This window comes from Medicago sativa, chromosome 3, assembly GCF_051527215.1.
Source record: "Medicago sativa cultivar Bolivia chromosome 3, Bolivia_mono, whole genome shotgun sequence".
Lineage (NCBI taxonomy): Eukaryota > Viridiplantae > Streptophyta > Magnoliopsida > Fabales > Fabaceae > Medicago > Medicago sativa.
This window is the reverse complement of record NC_140751.1, coordinates 86,527,030-86,547,216: the sequence shown is the minus strand read 5'-3', so window position 1 is coordinate 86,547,216 and position 20,187 is coordinate 86,527,030. Positions and strand designations below refer to the sequence as shown.

General features: G+C 32.1%; 1 long non-coding RNA gene and 1 pseudogene across 1 annotated transcript; one reads left to right on the top strand and one right to left on the bottom strand.

Annotated features, from left to right (window-relative positions):
- Positions 1–9,833: 9,833 nt before the first annotated feature.
- Positions 9,834–11,183, bottom strand: LOC146941355 (uncharacterized). The gene is made up of 4 exons (XR_015032333.1): positions 11,008–11,183; positions 10,778–10,837; positions 10,612–10,652; positions 9,834–10,046 (listed from the first exon to the last, which is right to left on the bottom strand). It is a non-coding gene; the product is annotated as an uncharacterized LOC146941355 (long non-coding RNA).
- A 2,597-nt stretch (positions 11,184–13,780) lies between these two features.
- Positions 13,781–14,664, top strand: LOC146941354 (uncharacterized; annotated as a pseudogene).
- Positions 14,665–20,187: the final 5,523 nt, after the last annotated feature.

The window sequence follows — 20,187 nt, the reverse complement described above, 5'->3', positions numbered from 1 at the left end:
CTCATGTTGAGAGATTGAATTGTTGTGTTGAATCATACACTACGCGGAGGAAAAACGTGTGTAAATTGACTCATTAAATTGGGTGTTTCGCTTTCTCCTAAGTTTAGGATCATCGTAATTTATCCCTCTTTAATATCGAGTTCTTATTTAGCTGATTATATAAGAATTCAGTTTCCACGTATGTAGGTTTTTTTTTCCTTCATGTTTCTTTACGTTTCCCATTGATAAAAAAGTACTAAAATAAGTCAAATGTTTGAAAAAAACAATATCAATATCAAATTTTGTATTCGATTTATAGTGTGTTTGGATATGCAACGGTCCTATCACATTCCACGATTAGAAGGACTCATTCATAATTTAAGGTGTTTGCTGAAAATATATGTAGTGAAAAAATTTCACATTGTTTAAAATTGTAAAGAAAGATGGAGACTAATATTATACAGATTTTAGTTAATTGTTACACATCAATCGAAAACACTTTAAATTCACACCTGACTCTTTTGATCGAAAACACTTTGAAGGGTGTGTGGTCTGGGGTTGATAGGCAGTTTAGGATACATAGTCTATTTTTGTATAGTTTTGTTCTCTAATTGTCATTAGTATTGGTCGTGGTTTTTTCTCTGCTTTGAAGTTTTCACTGTACGTTATTGTGTCCCTTTCTTTTCACTAGCCGATTTTTCCCCAAAACTTCAAAATACACTCGAGTTGTTTTTTTGTGAAAACAAACATAGGCCGTCTGAATTTGTATTTGTTTCATGTTTTTCGCATACCAATGTGACTGAATTTTGTGAGAAGCTACATTTCCAAAAGACACTCGGTCATTTTTAACACATTTGAACACTCCTCACTAAGTTAATGTTCATAAATTAGTTATTGAAGTGGCATACTAGAATATGTAAACTATGTCTATATGTCTGGCATGTGGAAATGACGAGAACGTGTGGAAATTATCTAGTATGGATATGGTATGGATCACGAGGTTGCACATGTTTTCCTTATAATGTGTGCGCTATATGAATCATCATCACTCAAATTGGTGAGACTTGGATTATTGTAATTGTAATTTAGTTTTTTCAGAAAATGCTAACTAGTGTGTTTAGGGTATTGTTTAAAGAACCAAAATAAGCAACTCTTGTATAGATAATGATGTAATTAATACTTTGAAAATTATTTGACTTATATTTTCAAAACAAAATTTCTTTTTATACATTTAGCCGAATGAATTACATGAAAATATTCAAATACTGTATTTTTTTAGGGAAGGGAAATATTTGTAACTTACCTCGCATTCCAATTTATCAAATAAAACGAAGGAGTTTTGTCATCCAAAAAAGAAGGCGATTTGCAGCTTTTCTTTTCTTAATGTGAATACAAACCACTATTAGTCATTTTATATTCGTTCAAAAAAATTAGTCATTTTATATCACAAGCTGGCGAATAAAAAAGCCATGAGGCAATTAGCCGTCAAATAAAAAGTCCATGCTTCCGTCAAAAGAAGTTCATGGCTTGATGATGGAATATAAATTATTATTTTTTGAAAAAGAAAAGATTATTGAAGCAAATTATTAGAATAATTCAACAATGTGCAAACTATTTGCTACTATGTACTCATTGTTTTTTTATTAGCATACTCATCGGGTTGTATTGTAAAGCGGTTTTGAATTTAGTATGATTGTCCTTCACTCGGTAATTTACATGCATGATGAGAAAACTTCCAAACAGAAAAAAATTTTCACTCTAACTTATTGAAAGGAAATAGAGCTAAAGGAAAGTGGCGCAGATCAATGATAGACACGCCCCTTTCTCGCTTTGTTGTTTAGTGCTATCATTTTCCACTTTTTTTTTTTTTAACTGAATTATTTTCTACTTTTAGAACGTGTGGTGGGCAATATGTGTATTATTGTATTCTTCAATTACAAGACCTTAAAATAGTTCCCCAATAAATAAATTGATAGTGTTCTTATATTATATTTAACGTAACATGATTTTTCATTTCCTAAAAAGACATGTTTTTTTCGAAGGAATATGATTCTAATTCTTAATTGTGTGCATTGAAAAGGAGTCGTGTTATTTGAACAATCATTTATATGACAATTTTTGGACAACTATAAATTTACAAAGAAAAAGAGGCATTGATACAAAAACCAAATCAATAGAGAGAAAGTAAAAACATAATATGAATATGAGAGAAAAAATTGTAACAAAAATTGTCAAAAAATAGTTGTACAAATATCATTTCTATTGAAAAGTATAACCAATCTGCCAAAATCAGGTGTCACTATAATTTTGATAACGCTCAAAAATTTATCTTTTGAAAATTGATCTAGACACCCAATGTTTGCTCCAGATATCATGAACAAACCATTTTATCTCTGGCGACAATTAACTACCGTTTGTCGGTCTACGGTAATTAATTGTCGTTTGTTCAATATCAATATCAACTCCAGTTAATTGTCGTTCCAATCTGATATATACAAACCTACACTTTCCCTTCTTGATATGAAGTTCTGAAACGACGACGACTTGAGAAATGTTTTTGATATTTGGTTTGTACAGTTCTAAAGGACCAATCAAGTTGGACGCTTCCTTGGTCAAATATTCCCAAGATATTCAAGAAAGTTTGATTTGGCCAAAGACCTAAAAAGAAATCAGGGATTGTATGGATATACCAAATGAAGAAGTTCGGTTGGTTGATATGTGATCTTTTTTGTGTTTTATTATGTTGTTTTATGTTGTACTCCATTATGTTGTTGAATTTAAGTTTAATGTATGTTTTTATTGTTGCTGTAGAATTTAATTTAATTAAAGGAAGTTTCTTTCAATTTTCGATAGTTTTACATGCAATGTTTGTATCTAGTTCATTTCATTTTATTATGATATTTTCTCTCGTATCTAGTTCTCTCAAGTGAATCATGTATCAGGATGGAAAAGTCGAAGGTCATGTCATATATTAAGTTTCAAGAGGACAAATAAGAATCTTTTAACCCCCACCAACAAGTTGGAAGAGTTGAAAACACAACTTAACAAATACTTTTTTCATCTTGGTGAAAATCAAAGTTGCATAGAACTCGGAGAAGATACCGACATTTGGACTACCGTTTATCGTCTTGGGATGCTTAAGGATGATGGCGATGTACTATCCATGTTTTTCTACATGGTGGGAAATAATAAGTTATATATTTGGGTTCGTTTGTGTTCAAATTGTCGGTAGAGATTTTGTGTCATTTTGTGAGGTTTTTAAGTTATTTGATGTAATGCTTTGTAATGTTATTTGATGTAATATTATGTAATTTTGTTCATAATGTTGAATTTCAATCATTTGGGTTCGTTTCAACTGCAAGTGTCCAAATTGTCGGTAGAGATTTTGTGTCATTTTGTGAGGTTTTTAAGTTATTTGATGTAATGCTGTGTAGTGTTATTTGATGTAATATTATGTAATTTTGTTCATAATGTTGAATTTCAATCATTTGCATATTGTTGATGTAATGCTACGAATCTAATGATGCAACTTTATTATTTTGTTGTGCATGGATATCCAGTGGTATTGTCCAATTTTGATTAGAAGCATTGTCTCATCTTTGAATATCCCTTTTGTGTGTTCTGTACAAATGCATTAAGTGGTCTTTGAATTCCCCTTTGCTTGCACATTCTTGCTTGAAATGCATTTCTTTTTCTCCAAAACTGATAGTTAGTTACCGTTTCTGCCAACAACAAAGGGTGCCTAAAGAGCAATTTTCTTATTAACAGCGTATATGCTTTTGGCAATATTCCTAAACGTAGGAAGAGGGTAGCAGTTTTCATTCAGGCAAGTGAAAGCCATTGACTATTGAGAGAACGGTTCCCAGAGTTGAAACAAAAAACTATTGCCCCTAGAGTTATTATCAGTTATCAGGTGGCAGGGGTTAATTCACTCTTCCAGCAATGACTTTTTGCTGCTTTCTTGAGAAGCTGAATTTCTCATTCCTATTGTAGGATGTGTTTTATCTTGGTTTTCGGGTTTCAAACATTGATTACGTTTGAACCTTTTTAACCTTTGATATCTCATTTTTTTCTTGGGAAGGGAAAAAATAAGCAAAACCCTTGAGAATCGAGGTCCGTGAGTTGTTTTCGCTACGGGAAGGTGTTAGGCACCCATAACGACTATAGTATCCTATAGGAACCGTCTTTACTTTCTACGCGCGCGCTTCATTTTTAAATGCTATTTGAAAGTTATATTTACACCTAAGAGTTTACTAAGTGAAGAATTTGGAGGGAGAAGAATGTGTTTGAATTTTTATTTTAATTGAATTGAAGGAATTTTGATTCCTTGCCTACGTACCCTTTTAAGGGATCAAATCCACCGTAGTTCTCTTCCAAAAAAATGTTTTTTGTTTTTGTTGGTTGATTTTAAGTTTGAAAGAGAGGCCTCAAGGGCATAAGATTGTGAAATTGTGAGGTTTGATTAGTGATTTTGGAAAAAAAAAAGTCAAGTATGATTAACTTTCATTGAAATTTGATTAAGAAAATAAAGAGAAAATGTAAAGGAGTTTTGACTCCTATATTTTTTGGAAAAGGTTTTCAAGTGATGTTGTTCAAGTTTTTTTTTGGAAAATTGATTTTGCTAAATGTAAATCCTAAGCATTCATCTAAACATACAATCCTAAACATACATCTAAACATGCATAACCTAGGCATACATCTAAAGTAACCATGTGATATGTGTGTGCATGTGTCGGTGCTTGTGTCGGTGTACATTATTAGAGTCCATTGTCCTTTACATCATGCCCTAATTACATGCTATGGTCTTGCAAGAATTTTAAAATTGCATAAAGTAAAGTACAAAAATTCCTAAGTGTTACATTCTAATTTTTGCATGAATTTTGAAATAAAGACCAAGAATAGAAGATGGAGGATGAAATGCTTTATGGAATGCATGAAACATGAAGTAAAGTGGTTAGTAATAATAGGCATAGAATGAAAATTATGAGCAAGAGAATCACTAAAAAGCTTGACAAGAATCAACAAAACTATTAACATAAAAGTAACAAAATATATCTAAAATCTATCATAATATCCAAAGCAAGCATATGACCTATGTCTCTCATATCATTGACAATTTTCAAAAGGGTTTATTTCAGCCATATCATGAGAATCATAAAGAGATATCAAGCCAAGAATCATGACATATTCATAGATATATTTTCTACTTCATTTTCACAAGCAAAATTCACATAACTTGTAACACAAGAAACTAACAAATCTTATTTACACACAGTAAGAAAGAGACACAAATCAGAGGCTAACATATCACAAAGTCCATGCTCCAAGATTCAACATCATATACTCAAGTCTTAACATCAAGCACATGATAAAACTTCACAAAAAAACTTAACAAAACAAGTGAAAATATTGACAAGAAACATCACTTACATCTTTTAACCATTTTTATTATGTAAAAACACCACAAAACATCACAAAGTGGATAGGACACATGTATGAAATTTTCTAGGATTTTTAAAGGATTTTTAGACTCAAAAGTATACAAAAATTCACAAGTTTTAACAAGAATAGTAAACAAATTAGCAAGAAATACTACATATATTTTCCTCAGGTTTTAACACATGAAAATATCACAAAAAGGTCAAGAAAAATATCAAGAACATATGGAAAATTTTATAGAATTTTTACAAGAATTTTAAGCAAGGCAGGGGGTGTAAACATCAACAAACAGTGTCAAAATAGCAAGAAAATGAGGGAAAACGAAATCCAGTACAAATAACAGGCCCAACCCACACACACATGGATCCTGTATCCTCAGGGAGCTTCAGGGACCGTTGGATTGATCCAGATGGATCAAACCTAGATCCAACGGTCAAGGAACGAACCAATTGAACCAGACCGGTCCAAAGGCTTATATAAATGCCTGGTGTGACACCCTATTTTTTTATGCATTATTTAGTGTGTTTTGCGGTATTTTACTCTGAATTAACTGATAATTAAATTCTTTTCTAGAAAGTGAATTTAGGAAAAATAATGTTATATATTAGAACTATAATATTATAACAGGCTATGTTAAAAATTCCGGCTTAAAATTCTACCGGATTTCGGACAGCGATTTGCTCGACTATATAAATTTTATTACCGAAATAAATAAATAAATATATTTTTGAAACCATAAAAATATATATGATAGGATTATATGATTAATTATATTATTTATGATTTTTTTAAAAACAGTATTAGATAAGAATGTACACTATGCTGATAAGAATTAGCTTATCCAATGGCGTGGCATGCATGAATTTTACTGAATTAGCAACTTAAGCATATCTCTTACTGTGAATGAACTAAACACATGTTGTTTCTTTGCACCACAAAAGATTTCACTTGTTTTGCTATAAATAGGCACCTTGCACTCTTTGTTAATCACAAGCCTGCAAACACACAACTATCATTATCTATCATTATCAGAGAAGTGAAAACTCAAGGTTTATACTCTCTTTCCTTCTCTTTCTATTCTTTGTTTTTGTTTTTACTAGTTTATTCATTGTCAAACCTTTGACTACTTAGAAGACTACAAGTCCTATTCAATATCACATTCAATAACTTATTTTAGTTTGGTTTGCTTTTATTAGATCTAAAACAAGAACTTTCACCAACTTAAGTCCTTTATTTGTTCCTGAAAAATGATTTCATAGGCACATATACACTGTTGAATACCAATCTGTACCTTACATGAGTAATCTCTACATAAACCAGTTTTATTTTTTTAGCGTGAAAAACCCATGTAAAAAGAGGGATATCTATAAAATGATGTTTTGGAACTCCAAAAGATTAGTGATCATGTTTGACATACTAATTTCTATTAAAATGAAAACATACAGTGCATGTTAATATATATAGAAGAGTAGTTATTTTCTGCATGGCTATAAATGAAATGAAATAAAATAAGATATTTCCTTATAGCTACAACAACACAGTAGAGTATTATCACTTGATTCACTAATTTAGTCAAGTTAAGATGCCTATATTTCTAGTAATAAATTGGAGCTACAGATCTGACTTATATATATTTAATTTTTCTTTTAACTAGGAGGTACTCATGTGTTTGTAAAACAAGATTAATAAATCTAAGTTAGAAATAAGTTTAAACTGTTTAGAATATTTGTTAACATAGTAGTAGCTATTAGAAGTTATTTTTAAAAGTTTTATTAACTCATAATTATTTATGGAAGTTTTGGTTAAAACTAGTAGAAATTCATCATGTTAAAATTTCTAAAGTTATTCTTTTAGAATAAGAAAGAAAGAATAAACTGATATCACCACTTGTATTAACTAGTTCATTGTAGCTATTGGAAAAATTGTCTTTAGAATATTTTTTTGTTCATGCTGTTACGTTCCAAATATATAGTTAACTCTATAATTCTTAAATATTTAGCATTTAATAATTAGTGTTTATTACAATGATAGCTAGTTAAGAGATAGTTATTTTGATGAGTAATTAGGTGATTGAAGAAGGTGATTACTCAAGATTTGAAAAGCTGAAAGGTAAGGGGATATACTTTAGAGAACGCCCAAGATATATATGTATATTATCACATGAGATTAAGAAAATTTGTGTATTTAATTGTAGTATTAATCTGTTTTAAATATATATTATTAATGAGAAAATTTGATTATTTATAGCATGTACCGAACTAATCGACTTTTGAGTTACAGGTTATTAGTGTATTACGTTCATATTAAATCCATGTGTGTCTTTATAATTGTAATATACTACTATGTATTTATAATTATGCTGTGTGTTATCATATATTTATTTTGTACTAAATATTGATCGTGACCTATTAATAAATTTTACAAACTAAGCTAGTGTCGCTATGTTTCTTGGTGCAGAACGCTATGTTTCTAACATGGTCTTATACGCATAATATAATATTATTCTTATTAATTTAATTACTTAATTTATATGAGTAATAATGAAATAAAATAAATAACAATAAATTGGTTGTTGATGAAAATAGTTGTGTTGAAGATTTACATAACTAATAATTTTTGTAAAGAGTAATACAGGTTGTTTCTTATAATACGATAACGTATATAAGACTAAGGATAGGTTCGGTTGGGTCGACTACAGACCTTCTGGGGATCACAGGCGTTTTGAACTCCTACCAATAGTTAGTGATAGCTTCTCTAACTGGAGGAAATCATAATACCCGATGCAGTGATACCTGACTGTGCAGGACTATCTATAATAAGGTGCAGCGATCGGGCCAGAATGGTTGGAGTAGAGATTATATATCTACTCGTTGCAAACAATCATGTTATGGCAGTTGAGACGGCCTTACACTCATAATAGAGGTCTCCATGGAGTAGGTTTAACCAAGATGCTACTAACAAGTCAAAACTATAACCTTTGTATTGATTATGATAAAGTGTTAAGTGATCTTTGTTTTGACTAACTTTGATGTGTGTGGTTGCCATAAATTTTTGTGTTCTCAATTGATTTATATTTTCTTGTGATTATTTAATTTCTATGTGGTTATTTAAATTTTTGTAGGATTTAATAGTGAAAGAAATTACATGTATAATTTTATATATTTCTTTATTTGAAAAACATTATATGTAACTATAAAATATTATATATCATCATGTAATATTATTAGCATTTAGTTAACCTTGTGTGCGAGTATTTCACCCTTACAATTTGCAGATAATGTCGGGGAAGTCATTGAGTCACTCGGGGAACCAAAGGATTGAGGGTCTGGAGGAAATAGGAGATGCAGTTTGGGAATTGGATATGGTGTCCCAAACACTGATATGCACAGGAATAAGTAGGACAACCATAGGAATCGAAAAACTAGTTATCTCTCCTTATGTTTAATTAGTTTGACTTAAGTATGACGTACTTTAACTTGCAGGTGTTTGTAAAATATCTAACTAACCCCGACAAGCCTGAGTATGTAAGCCTAAGGGCAAGATAATTAACGGCGTGTAGAATATATTGATGCATATTTTATATCCTTGTGTTTTATTTATTTTTATGTTTTACGATCAAGAGCTAAAACTTTTATTTAAAAAAAAATGCAAGAAAGATATTTATTTAAATTAAATTTTTAGTAACCAAATTAATTTACTAGTAAAAGTAAGACTTATGAACTTAATTCGCTTTAGACACTCAAGTATTAAGACGTAACACCATTTTCTATCGTTACGGAAAATGGGGCGTTACATTAGTGGTATCAGAGCACGGTTGATTCTTTCGGGAACGTTAGAGGATGTCTGTACTAATTACGTTTGTTTGTACTAACTTTGTATAGATTATTATATTATTTAATAATTAGGTTCTAACCAATTAGGACTTTTAGGAACGCAATGAGTCTTAGAAATAATCATATAGAAGCCGAAAACGGAGAGGCAAGCAATACCGAAGGAGGTAGGGCTGGACATCGGTCGGTTTCGGTCGGAAATCGGTCCCAAACCCTCAACCCAGACTTAACCACGGTTGCTACTACTAGACCCAATTCCGCCCAATTAATGACTCGGTTTAGTCGGTTTCGGTTTTATCGGATAAGCCGGTTAGACAGGTCGGTTAAGTCGGTTAATTTGTAAAAGGGCCAATTTTAAATCAGACTTTTTTTTAACATTTCAAAAGATAAAAAAAAAAATATGGTCTAGATCCATAATAATTCTAAAACATGGCCTGAGTGAAGATTAAAATATAATATCTTTTTCTAATTGATAATCCAATATTATATTAAGCCCATTCATATTCAAGGGCTAATCAATTTCACATCCTAAAATAAAACACCATTTATTTAGGGTCCAAGTGATGTATAGGGACCAAGGCCAGGTTGTAAGATGCCTGCTGATATATCAGTTCAAAGAAAAGCGCACACAGGCACAACACAGTCGATCAATTACAATTTTACTCCGCTTTAAAAGCCATATTAAACCAGAAATTACAGTCATCCAATATTAAACTAAACACTAAAGTTTTCACTATTATTTCAAATGAATTCTGCAGCTTGTTGAGGCTTCAATTTGGTAAGACTTGAACCTTGCAGCTACAAAAAAAAAATGAAAACTCATCATCAAATGATAATTATGCTCAATATTAAAGAGAAATAAAATAGCAGAAAGAAATGGTAATGTCATTCTTAATAAACAATTGATACAACTTCTAAATGATAGGTATTCTCAACAATCCTTTTATACTAAGCAATAAAGCCATAAATATACATACTCCCTTAGCAATTAACCTGCGTAGTTACATAATACAAGAGCAGTAGATTAACATAAGAATGTACATTAACAAACTTATAAAAAGCAAAGAGAATAAAAAATCATATCATAAGCAAAGAGAAACAGAACCAAGGTATATTAGAAGCAAACTTATCACTTGCAAACACACATTTGAATGTTCATAATCAAACTTATAACATTTATAATTGAGAATAAGGCCCAATTTTCATGCATATTTCAAATTTCATTACCATACACAACCTACTTGCATAAACTCAAACTCACATACCTTAATTAAATACAAAAGAAAACATAACAATTTTCACTTACATACACATTTGGATGAACTATTAAAAAAAGCAGCAGAAGACAATTTTATACACTTACATAATTACGTTGATCCTGATCTGTTATTTCTTGGCCAAATCCTTTACCAATCAATAAAAATCGAGAAGAATGTCAAAATATTAGTAAAAATTAAAAACAATAATCTTTAACCTATCAAACACTAAACGAAAAAATAAATAAAAAAACATAGCTTAGTAAGTTTTACCTTTTATCAATCAATGAGTGATTAAACGGACCACCTTGATTCTGATTTGAAGATGATAAACTGAAAAACAAATAACAATAATAGAAAATATGTGTTAATCAAAGAAATAACAAAAAAAAAAAAACAGATGTTATTTAGAGAAAAACAAAATCTTTACTAAATAATATCTTATGTATTGTTCATCGAAAACCCTAAATTGAAAAGCACAAAAGAGAAATGTTAGAAATTACCTGTTATTAATTAGTGACGAAAAATGCACTTATTAATTAGTGACGAAAATTCACGATAAACCACCATTTCATGACAGCTTAGTATAGGCCATGAAGAGAGTGCTTGGACAGCAGATTGAAAAACAAAGGAGAGAAAGGAGAAGAGGAATGTCTGTGCGGCTGCTAGGGTTACCACTGAGGGAGGAAGTGAGAGAATGAGAAGTATTTATATAAAAGCCAATACGACATCGTTGCATTCAACTAGTTTTTGTGAGCATAAAAAATAAAATATATAAAAATATGTATTGTGGGTCGGTCGGCAATGGGTATCGATGGGCTAATAACCTTGGGCCGAACCGAACCATTCATGTCCAGCTCAATCCGGACTTCTGTGCACCGCATAAACCGCCAACCCGCTTGACCCGACCGATTCGGTTTCTTGTGGGCCGGATTTCCCGGTTTCGGGCGGAAATGAAAATCCTGTCCAGCGCTAGAAGGAGGTATGGGAAGAGCTATTCAAGCTATGGCAGAAATGGCAGCAACCATTGCAGAACAAACTGCTGCAAAGGCTGAAAGGGATATTCGAAAGCAACAAAGGGAAGAACAAAACGCTGAAAATAAAGGATTGGTAGATTTCAGACGTCACGATCCTCCACAATTTCTTGGAGAAACCGAACCAGAGAAAGCTGACTTATGGCTCCAAGAGATAGAAAAGATATTCACTGTGTTGAGATGTCCTGACGAAGTAAAGGTAACATATGCATCTTACTTACTATTGGGAGATGCCGAATATTGGTGGAAAGGAACTCGCAAGATGATTGAAGCTAACAATCAAGATATTACTTGGGAAATATTTCGTACGAAATTTCTCGACAAGTATTTTCCTAGAAGTGCTAGGACTGCAAAGGAACAAGAATTTCTGACCCTGAAACAAGGAGGAATGACGATTGGAAAATATGCAGCAAAGTTTGAGTCGTTGGCAAAATATTTTCGTTTCTTTCAGGACCAAGTGGATGAAGATTGGCTATGTGAACGATTTGAAGGTGGACTGAAGCATAGCATCAAAGAATCTGTCTTGCCACTGGAAATTCGTCAATTCCAACCACTTGTAGAAAAATGCAGGAAGATAGAAGCAATGAAGGAAGGTGGAATCAATCGAGGAAGTGTGGGTGGACCATCTAGGCCTAAATATCCAACTCAAGGGTGGAATCATAAAGGAAAGCAGCCGTATAAAAAGCCTTACTCTCGAACTGCGAGTAATAATCAGAATCAGCGACCCTATCGTCCAGTTACATCAGCCATTGGAAATGGATCAAACCAAAACCAGAATCAAGAACTCGTTCGAAGGTGCTACAAATGTGGAAAACAAGATCATTTGGCTAACACTTGTCCCGAAACAGGAATAAAGTGTTTCAAATGTGGGGATATAGGACACATGGCCAGGGAATGCAGGAACCAAAAAGTTGAACCCGTGGTGAACAATGTGAGAGCTGCAAGGCCAAAGGAGAAAGGAAGGGTTTATACTTTAAGTGGTGTTGAGGCTTCTCAATCTGAAAATCTTATACAAGGTAGTTGCAATATGACGGGTAATCTCTTAACTGTACTATTCGATTCTGGAGCAACTCATTCTTTTATCTCAATAGATCGTGTGAAACAATTGAGTTTGTTTGTAACACCACTGCCTTTTGATTTAATCATTTCTACTGCAACTGCTAAACCCATAGTTGCAAATGCTATTTGTTTAAAATGTCCTCTTGTCATCCACAATAGGAAATTTCTTGTTGACTTGATATGTTTGCCTTTAACACAATTAGATGTGATTTTAGGCATGGATTGGTTATCTTTCAACCATATCTTTTTAGACTGTGCACGTAAAACTGTAGTGTTTCCTGATTCCGGGAATTTTGAGCTTATATCTGCTAATCATGATATAACTTCTTCAAAAGAAGGAGCTCAAGGGTACATGTTATTATCTTCTGTAGAAGTTGCGAGAGAAAACGTTTTGAACCAAGTCCCAATAGTGAATGATTTTCCGGAAGTATTTCCAGAATACGTTCCTGGTTTACCCCCGGTAAGGGATATCGAGTTTTCGATCGATCTAATCCCTGGATCAGGTCCGATCTCCATCGCACCATATAGAATGTCACCTACTGAGTTAGCAGAGTTAAAAACCCAACTTGAAGATTTGTTGTCAAAACAGTTCATTAGACCAAGTGTATCACCTTGGGGAGCTCCAGTACTGTTAGTGAAGAAAGAGCAGCATAATTCAGTTTGGGAACTGATGGGATTTAGAGATGCAATGGGAGAGTTTGTATCCCAAATAATTTAGAAACGAGGAAACTAATTTTAGACGAAGCACATAAGAGTACATTGAGTATTCATCCAGGAGCAACCAAAATGTACCAAGATTTGAAGCTAAGGTTTTGGTGGCCCGGAATGAAAAAGCAAGTGGCAGAGTATGTTGCTTCATGTCTAACATGCCAAAAAGCAAAAGTGGAACATCAAAGACCAGCCGGTATGCTTCAATCGTTGGACATTCCAGAATGGAAGTGGGAGAGTATTTCGATGGATTTTGTTGTGGGATTACCGAGAACCAGACATAATTTTGATTCAATTTGGGTTATCATAGACAGACTGACCAAATCAGCACATTTCTTACCAGTAAATATTAACTACAATGTGGAGAAGTTAACTGAGGTTTATATCAAGGAAATCATCAGATTACATGGGGTACCTTCAAGTATTGTTTCAGACCGAGATCCAAAATTTACATCTCACTTTTGGCATAGTTTACAAAAAGCACTGGGGACAAAATTAAGATTAAGTTCAGCTTATCACCCTCAGACGGATGGACAAACTGAAAGAACAATTCAATCTCTAGAAGACTTGTTGAGAGCATGTGTTCTAGACAATAGAGGAAGTTGGGACGATCTACTACCATTGATCGAGTTTACATACAATAATAGTTTCCACTCAAGCATAGGAATGGCACCTTATGAAGCTTTGTATGGGAGAAAATGTCAGACACCGTTGTGTTGGTATCAAGATGGAGAGAGCATCATGTTTGGACCAGAAATTGTTCAACAAACAACGGAGAAAGTTAAACAAATTCGCGAGAAGATGAAGGTTGCACAAAACAGACAGAAAAGCTATTCTGATCAGAGAAGAAGACCTCTTGAATTTCAGGAAGGAGAACATGTATTTTTGAGAGTCACATCAACGACTGGGGTAGGTAGAGCTATTAAGGCCAGAAAACTCACTCCAAAATTCATTGGGCCATACCAAATTATTCGTCGCATTGGTCCAGTAGCCTATCAAATTGCTTTACCTCCTTTTCTTTCAAATATTCACAATGTGTTGCATGTTTCACAATTAAGGAAGTATGTCCCTGATCCATCTCACATAATTGAACCCGATGAAGTCCCGTTAAAAGAGAACTTGTCATACGAGACGTCTCCTGTAAGGATCGAAGATAGAAGAGTCAAACAACTAAGAGGGAAGAGATTTTCTTGGTCAAAGTTCTATGGGATCAAGTAACCGGAGATTCAACGTGGGAGTTAGAGGATAATATGAGATTGCAATATCCATATTTATTTCGAGGTATACAATTTCGAGGACGAAATTTTTTTTAAGTGGGTTAGTAATGTGACACCCTATTTTTTTATGCATTATTTAGTGTGTTTTGCGGTATTTTACTCTGAATTAACTGATAATTAAATTCTTTTCTAGAAAGTGAATTTAGGAAAAATAATGTTATATATTAGAACTATAATATTATAACAGGCTATGTTAAAAATTCCGGCTTAAAATTCTACCGGATTTCGGACAGCGATTTGCTCGACTATATAAATTTTATTACCGAAATAAATAAATAAATATATTTTTGAAACCATAAAAATATATATGATAGGATTATATGATTAATTATATTATTTATGATTTTTTTAAAAACAGTATTAGATAAGAATGTACACTATGCTGATAAGAATTAGCTTATCCAATGGCGTGGCATGCATGAATTTTACTGAATTAGCAACTTAAGCATATCTCTTACTGTGAATGAACTAAACACGTGTTGTTTCTTTGCACCACAAAAGATTTCACTTGTTTTGCTATAAATAGGCACCTTGCACTCTTTGTTAATCACAAGCCTGCAAACACACAACTATCATTATCTATCATTATCAGAGAAGTGAAAACTCAAGGTTTATACTCTCTTTCCTTCTCTTTCTATTCTTTGTTTTTGTTTTTACTAGTTTATTCATTGTCAAACCTTTGACTACTTAGAAGACTACAAGTCCTATTCAATATCACATTCAATAACTTATTTTAGTTTGGTTTGCTTTTATTAGATCTAAAACAAGAACTTTCACCAACTTAAGTCCTTTATTTGTTCCTGAAAAATGATTTCATAGGCACATATACACTGTTGAATACCAATCTGTACCTTACATGAGTAATCTCTACATAAACCAGTTTTATTTTTTTAGCGTGAAAAACCCATGTAAAAAGAGGGATATCTATAAAATGATGTTTTGGAACTCCAAAAGATTAGTGATCATGTTTGACATACTAATTTCTATTAAAATGAAAACATACAGTGCATGTTAATATATATAGAAGAGTAGTTATTTTCTGCATGGCTATAAATGAAATGAAATAAAATAAGATATTTCCTTATAGCTACAACAACACAGTAGAGTATTATCACTTGATTCACTAATTTAGTCAAGTTAAGATGCCTATATTTCTAGTAATAAATTGGAGCTACAGATCTGACTTATATATATTTAATTTTTCTTTTAACTAGGAGGTACTCATGTGTTTGTAAAACAAGATTAATAAATCTAAGTTAGAAATAAGTTTAAACTGTTTAGAATATTTGTTAACATAGTAGTAGCTATTAGAAGTTATTTTTAAAAGTTTTATTAACTCATAATTATTTATGGAAGTTTTGGTTAAAACTAGTAGAAATTCATCATGTTAAAATTTCTAAAGTTATTCTTTTAGAATAAGAAAGAAAGAATAAACTGATATCACCACTTGTATTAACTAGTTCATTGTAGCTATTGGAAAAATTGTCTTTAGAATATTTTTTTGTTCATGCTGTTACGTTCCAAATATATAGTTAACTCTATAATTCTTAAATATTTAGCATTTAATAATTAGTGTTTATTACAATGATAGCTAGTTAAGAGATAGTTATTTTGATGAGTAATTAGGTGATTGAAGAAGGTGATTACTCAAGACTAGTATAGTGACCCGTGCCAAGCACGGGAAATAAAAAACTTTTTTAATCAAATGTATAGATTTTATATTATGTTATCTTAAAGTTATAAGTGTGGTTATAATTTAAATTTGATATGTAAAAAAATATCATCTTAATTTTGTTAATTTTGTATATATTTTGAAATATCTAAACATTGAACATAACAATTAAAGTATTTGGATTTATATTTATACTAATTATTTGTAGTATAAGATGTACTCATTGTTAAACTTAACATATGTAATATTTTTGCAAAAATACGCCGACGTACTGTATATTATTATTTGTTGACATAATGTATTTTATTAATCATAAAAACTACAAAATTTGTATTTTTTTATATAATAGTCAGTGTCAGATAGGCATGGCAAGAAAACCCATACCCGCGGTTACCCGCCCGAACCAAATCCAATTTGACGGGTCTTCCCCGTTTTTACAGGGTTTGAATATGGGTATGGGTTTTTCCCGATTTCAAAACACGGGTATGGGACGGGTAACGGGTATATAGGTACCCACCCCAAACCCAAACCCATACCCGTACCAAATGTAAAAAATTACTTTATGTTGATATGTCATGTTATTTTGTTTGATAATTGTCATGTTAATAAAAACTACAATTGATATTTAAAGGATCAACTAAATCATTTAATCTAACAAATGTTAATGTGAGCGTGTTGTTCGATAATGTATTACAACATTTCTCTTGGGGATGCAAAAAAAATTCTCTTTTTTATTTAAAAAATTATTCAATGTGGGGACAGGGATGGGGCGGGGATACCCGAACTCGTCGGGGACGGGGATGAGATTCAATTTCTCATCCTCGTTGGGTATGGGTAGAATAACAGGTAAGTATATGAGAATCGGGTAGGGGGACGGGGAAGGTAAAACCCATCCCCCCCCCCCCCCCCCCCCATTGCCATGCCTAGTGTCAAATGTATACACCTAGTCTGTGAATGCAAACGTTAAATTTTTTACGGGTGTGTATAAATATAGTTTGGGCTACAGAAACGCCGATTGTTATTTGTTTTTATTTTTTACAAAACCAATGGTCTAATGTAAATATTGTATTTTAGGGTAACAACGATATAAAAAAAAAGTTTCATGTATTGTTATACCTGAAAAGTGCATCAATTAAAAGTCAATGGCAGGAGGATCTGCTTATATAGAAATTGCATGGCCTGTAATGACCAGTACGCCTTACAAAGAAATGAAAAAAAAAACTTCCAAACAATACACAACTTTAATTTCTAAATTATAGCAACAACAATTCTAAAACATAACCAATGATCATACTTTTTAAAAAACTTCATGATACACAACATTTGTGGTCTCCTTGCAAACATTATTATCTTCATCCAAGATGAGTAGCTTCAAACCTTTTCTAGAAGTAACTCGAGAGACAGCGGTATAGAGTGGTCCATGCGTGAACACGAACTTAAGAAGATAAACTCGCACCCGAGATAAAGATTGACCCTGACTTTTATTTATTGTCATTGCAAAACAAAGCGTCAATGGAAATTGCATGCGCCTGAATTCGAAGGGTAGTCCTGGATCACTCGGAATAAGATTCATCCTGGGAATGAATACCCTAGTACCGTCCCTTTTCCTGTAATTAGGGTAGCAGCTATCGTGCTCTTCCCTAGATGTGTAACTGTCAGCCTCGCACCATTACACAATCCATTGGCCTGATTGATGTTTCTCTCCAGAGCTCTTAATACCATTAGGAAATTCCGTTGTTAACCACTCGCTTTGGACATCAGAATTTTCACCCGATCGACAAACAGAATCAGAGCTTAAATACTCTTTCTCTTCACCTGGAATCAGTGACATCATATATTCATTAACATGCTCAACTGAATCAAGTGTTGGTGCGAGTATTCCCCTTTCTTGGAAAAATAACGGGTCACCAAGATTATCATTCAAATCGGGATACTCATGCTAAGCACGGGAAATTAACATACTTTTTTTTATATTTTTTTACTCAAGGAATTAACGTTAATGTTTAATAAAATATTATTTAAAATTGAAAATTAATTTACATAAAGTTTGTGAGTATTTAAGTTATTTGATCTATAAATCAATATAAATTTAAAGTAACTTTAAATAAATTATATAGTTTTTTTTTTGACAAAAAATATAACTTAATATTAATAGTTTTTGTAAAAAAATATAATATTATATAGTTGTATCAAGATCTTTTCTTTTACAATTTTTATTTTGAGGGAATATTTTCTTTTACAAATATAAAGTATATATATAGTTTACAACTATATTTTATTTTAAATTGGTATTTTTATCCTAAATAATAAATTGTTTTTGGGGTTGAGTAGTTCAAATGATTTGAGTTAAGCAATAAGGAGTTAGAGGTAGTGGGTCAAACTCAAACGAAGGAGTAATATTAATTTAACAACTAATTACTAACATTTGTCATTAAAAAAAGGGCAATTGTTTTGATCTCTCCAACATGATGATATTTGCCCCAAGAATATATTATATTGACATTTAAAAAAAAATATATTTATTATTGTCAAATTCATCTTTTGAAAATGGATTTTTTTTATAAGATCTATGGTAGCCTGTGTTCCTATTATGATTGGCAAGTATTTAAAGATATAGATACCCATTTCGAACCTATACCGATAGAAATATATTAATATGTAACATGTAAATCTCTAAATATTATCTCTACTTTTGAGATATTTTTGAACTTTTAATCACTGTAATCATTACCCTAATTTAAAATTGACTAATTACTTTGTGAAGAGGTTCGTTTGATATAAAATATGGTGTTGTGTGTTTTCCTACCTCAAATGGATTAGGTTAATAAAAAATGGTGGATATGAATTTCTAGTAGTAGGTTCGGGTTTGGGAAAATGTTTAGGTTGGGGACGGGTTCAGGTTTGAGGATGAAATTTCTCCACAACTTTTTTGCACTTCAATAGATTTATTTTCAAGCTCAACTACCTTATTGTCTCATCCGTTTCAACACTTCTTTTACCTCGTGTTCTATAATACGATGATAGTAGTTATAGTTTATATCTGCCTCTCTAATATCTATCTTTTCTTTCATTCTTGTCCTTTGGCAAGAATATATATATAAATTTTTCTCCCTCATTGGTATGTAAGGATTGGTATAACCCATCAAAAGCTTGTGTTCTTGTTGCGTTTAATGCCTTTTTTGCCCCTTTCTTAGGTCTCTTATAATTTTCCTAAATATTTGTACGTGTACACCTATACCACACTTTAAAACACCCCCTTTTGATTCTCATTTTAATTTAAAAATGTTAGTGCCACCATGATTCTTTACTCCTAGTTAGGTCCAAAACCTGTTAGTTTTTCTATTGTCTTTTATGCTACTTTTCTAATCTCATATGTCATCTTGTTCCACTTATCATTTTCGCTTCTATGTAGCTTGACGCAACCTTCCTTTAAAATCTTTTGTTGGAAAACACTGTTTTTCATCCTTTAAATGCCACCATTTGATCCTTGTACCCCAACTGTGGCATCTCCTTTTCTCTCTTCTCTTAACCCTTGCATCTATAACCAATACTATATGTTGGATAGTCAAACTCTCTCCAGGTAAAACCTTAAGTTCATCAAATCTTATTGTCATAATTACTAATAAGAAATACATCTCTCTGAAAACATGACATCTCACTCTTGTATGCAATAAGACTCCCTTTTGTTTTCCTAAAGTAAGATTAGAAGACAACAAAAAATATGGGATAAATTTACCCTGTGCATTTATCTCCCCGAGGCTATACCCTAATTCACACCTTCAAAACTTATCAAACACTCCTAACATGCCCATTTAGACCCCCTCCTAGAAAAATATTTTCTTCTTGTGGTATATCTTGAATTAAGCCTTTCAAATCCTTTCAAAATTTTACTTTAGGACATTCTTTAAACCATACCTAAGATGCATAAACACT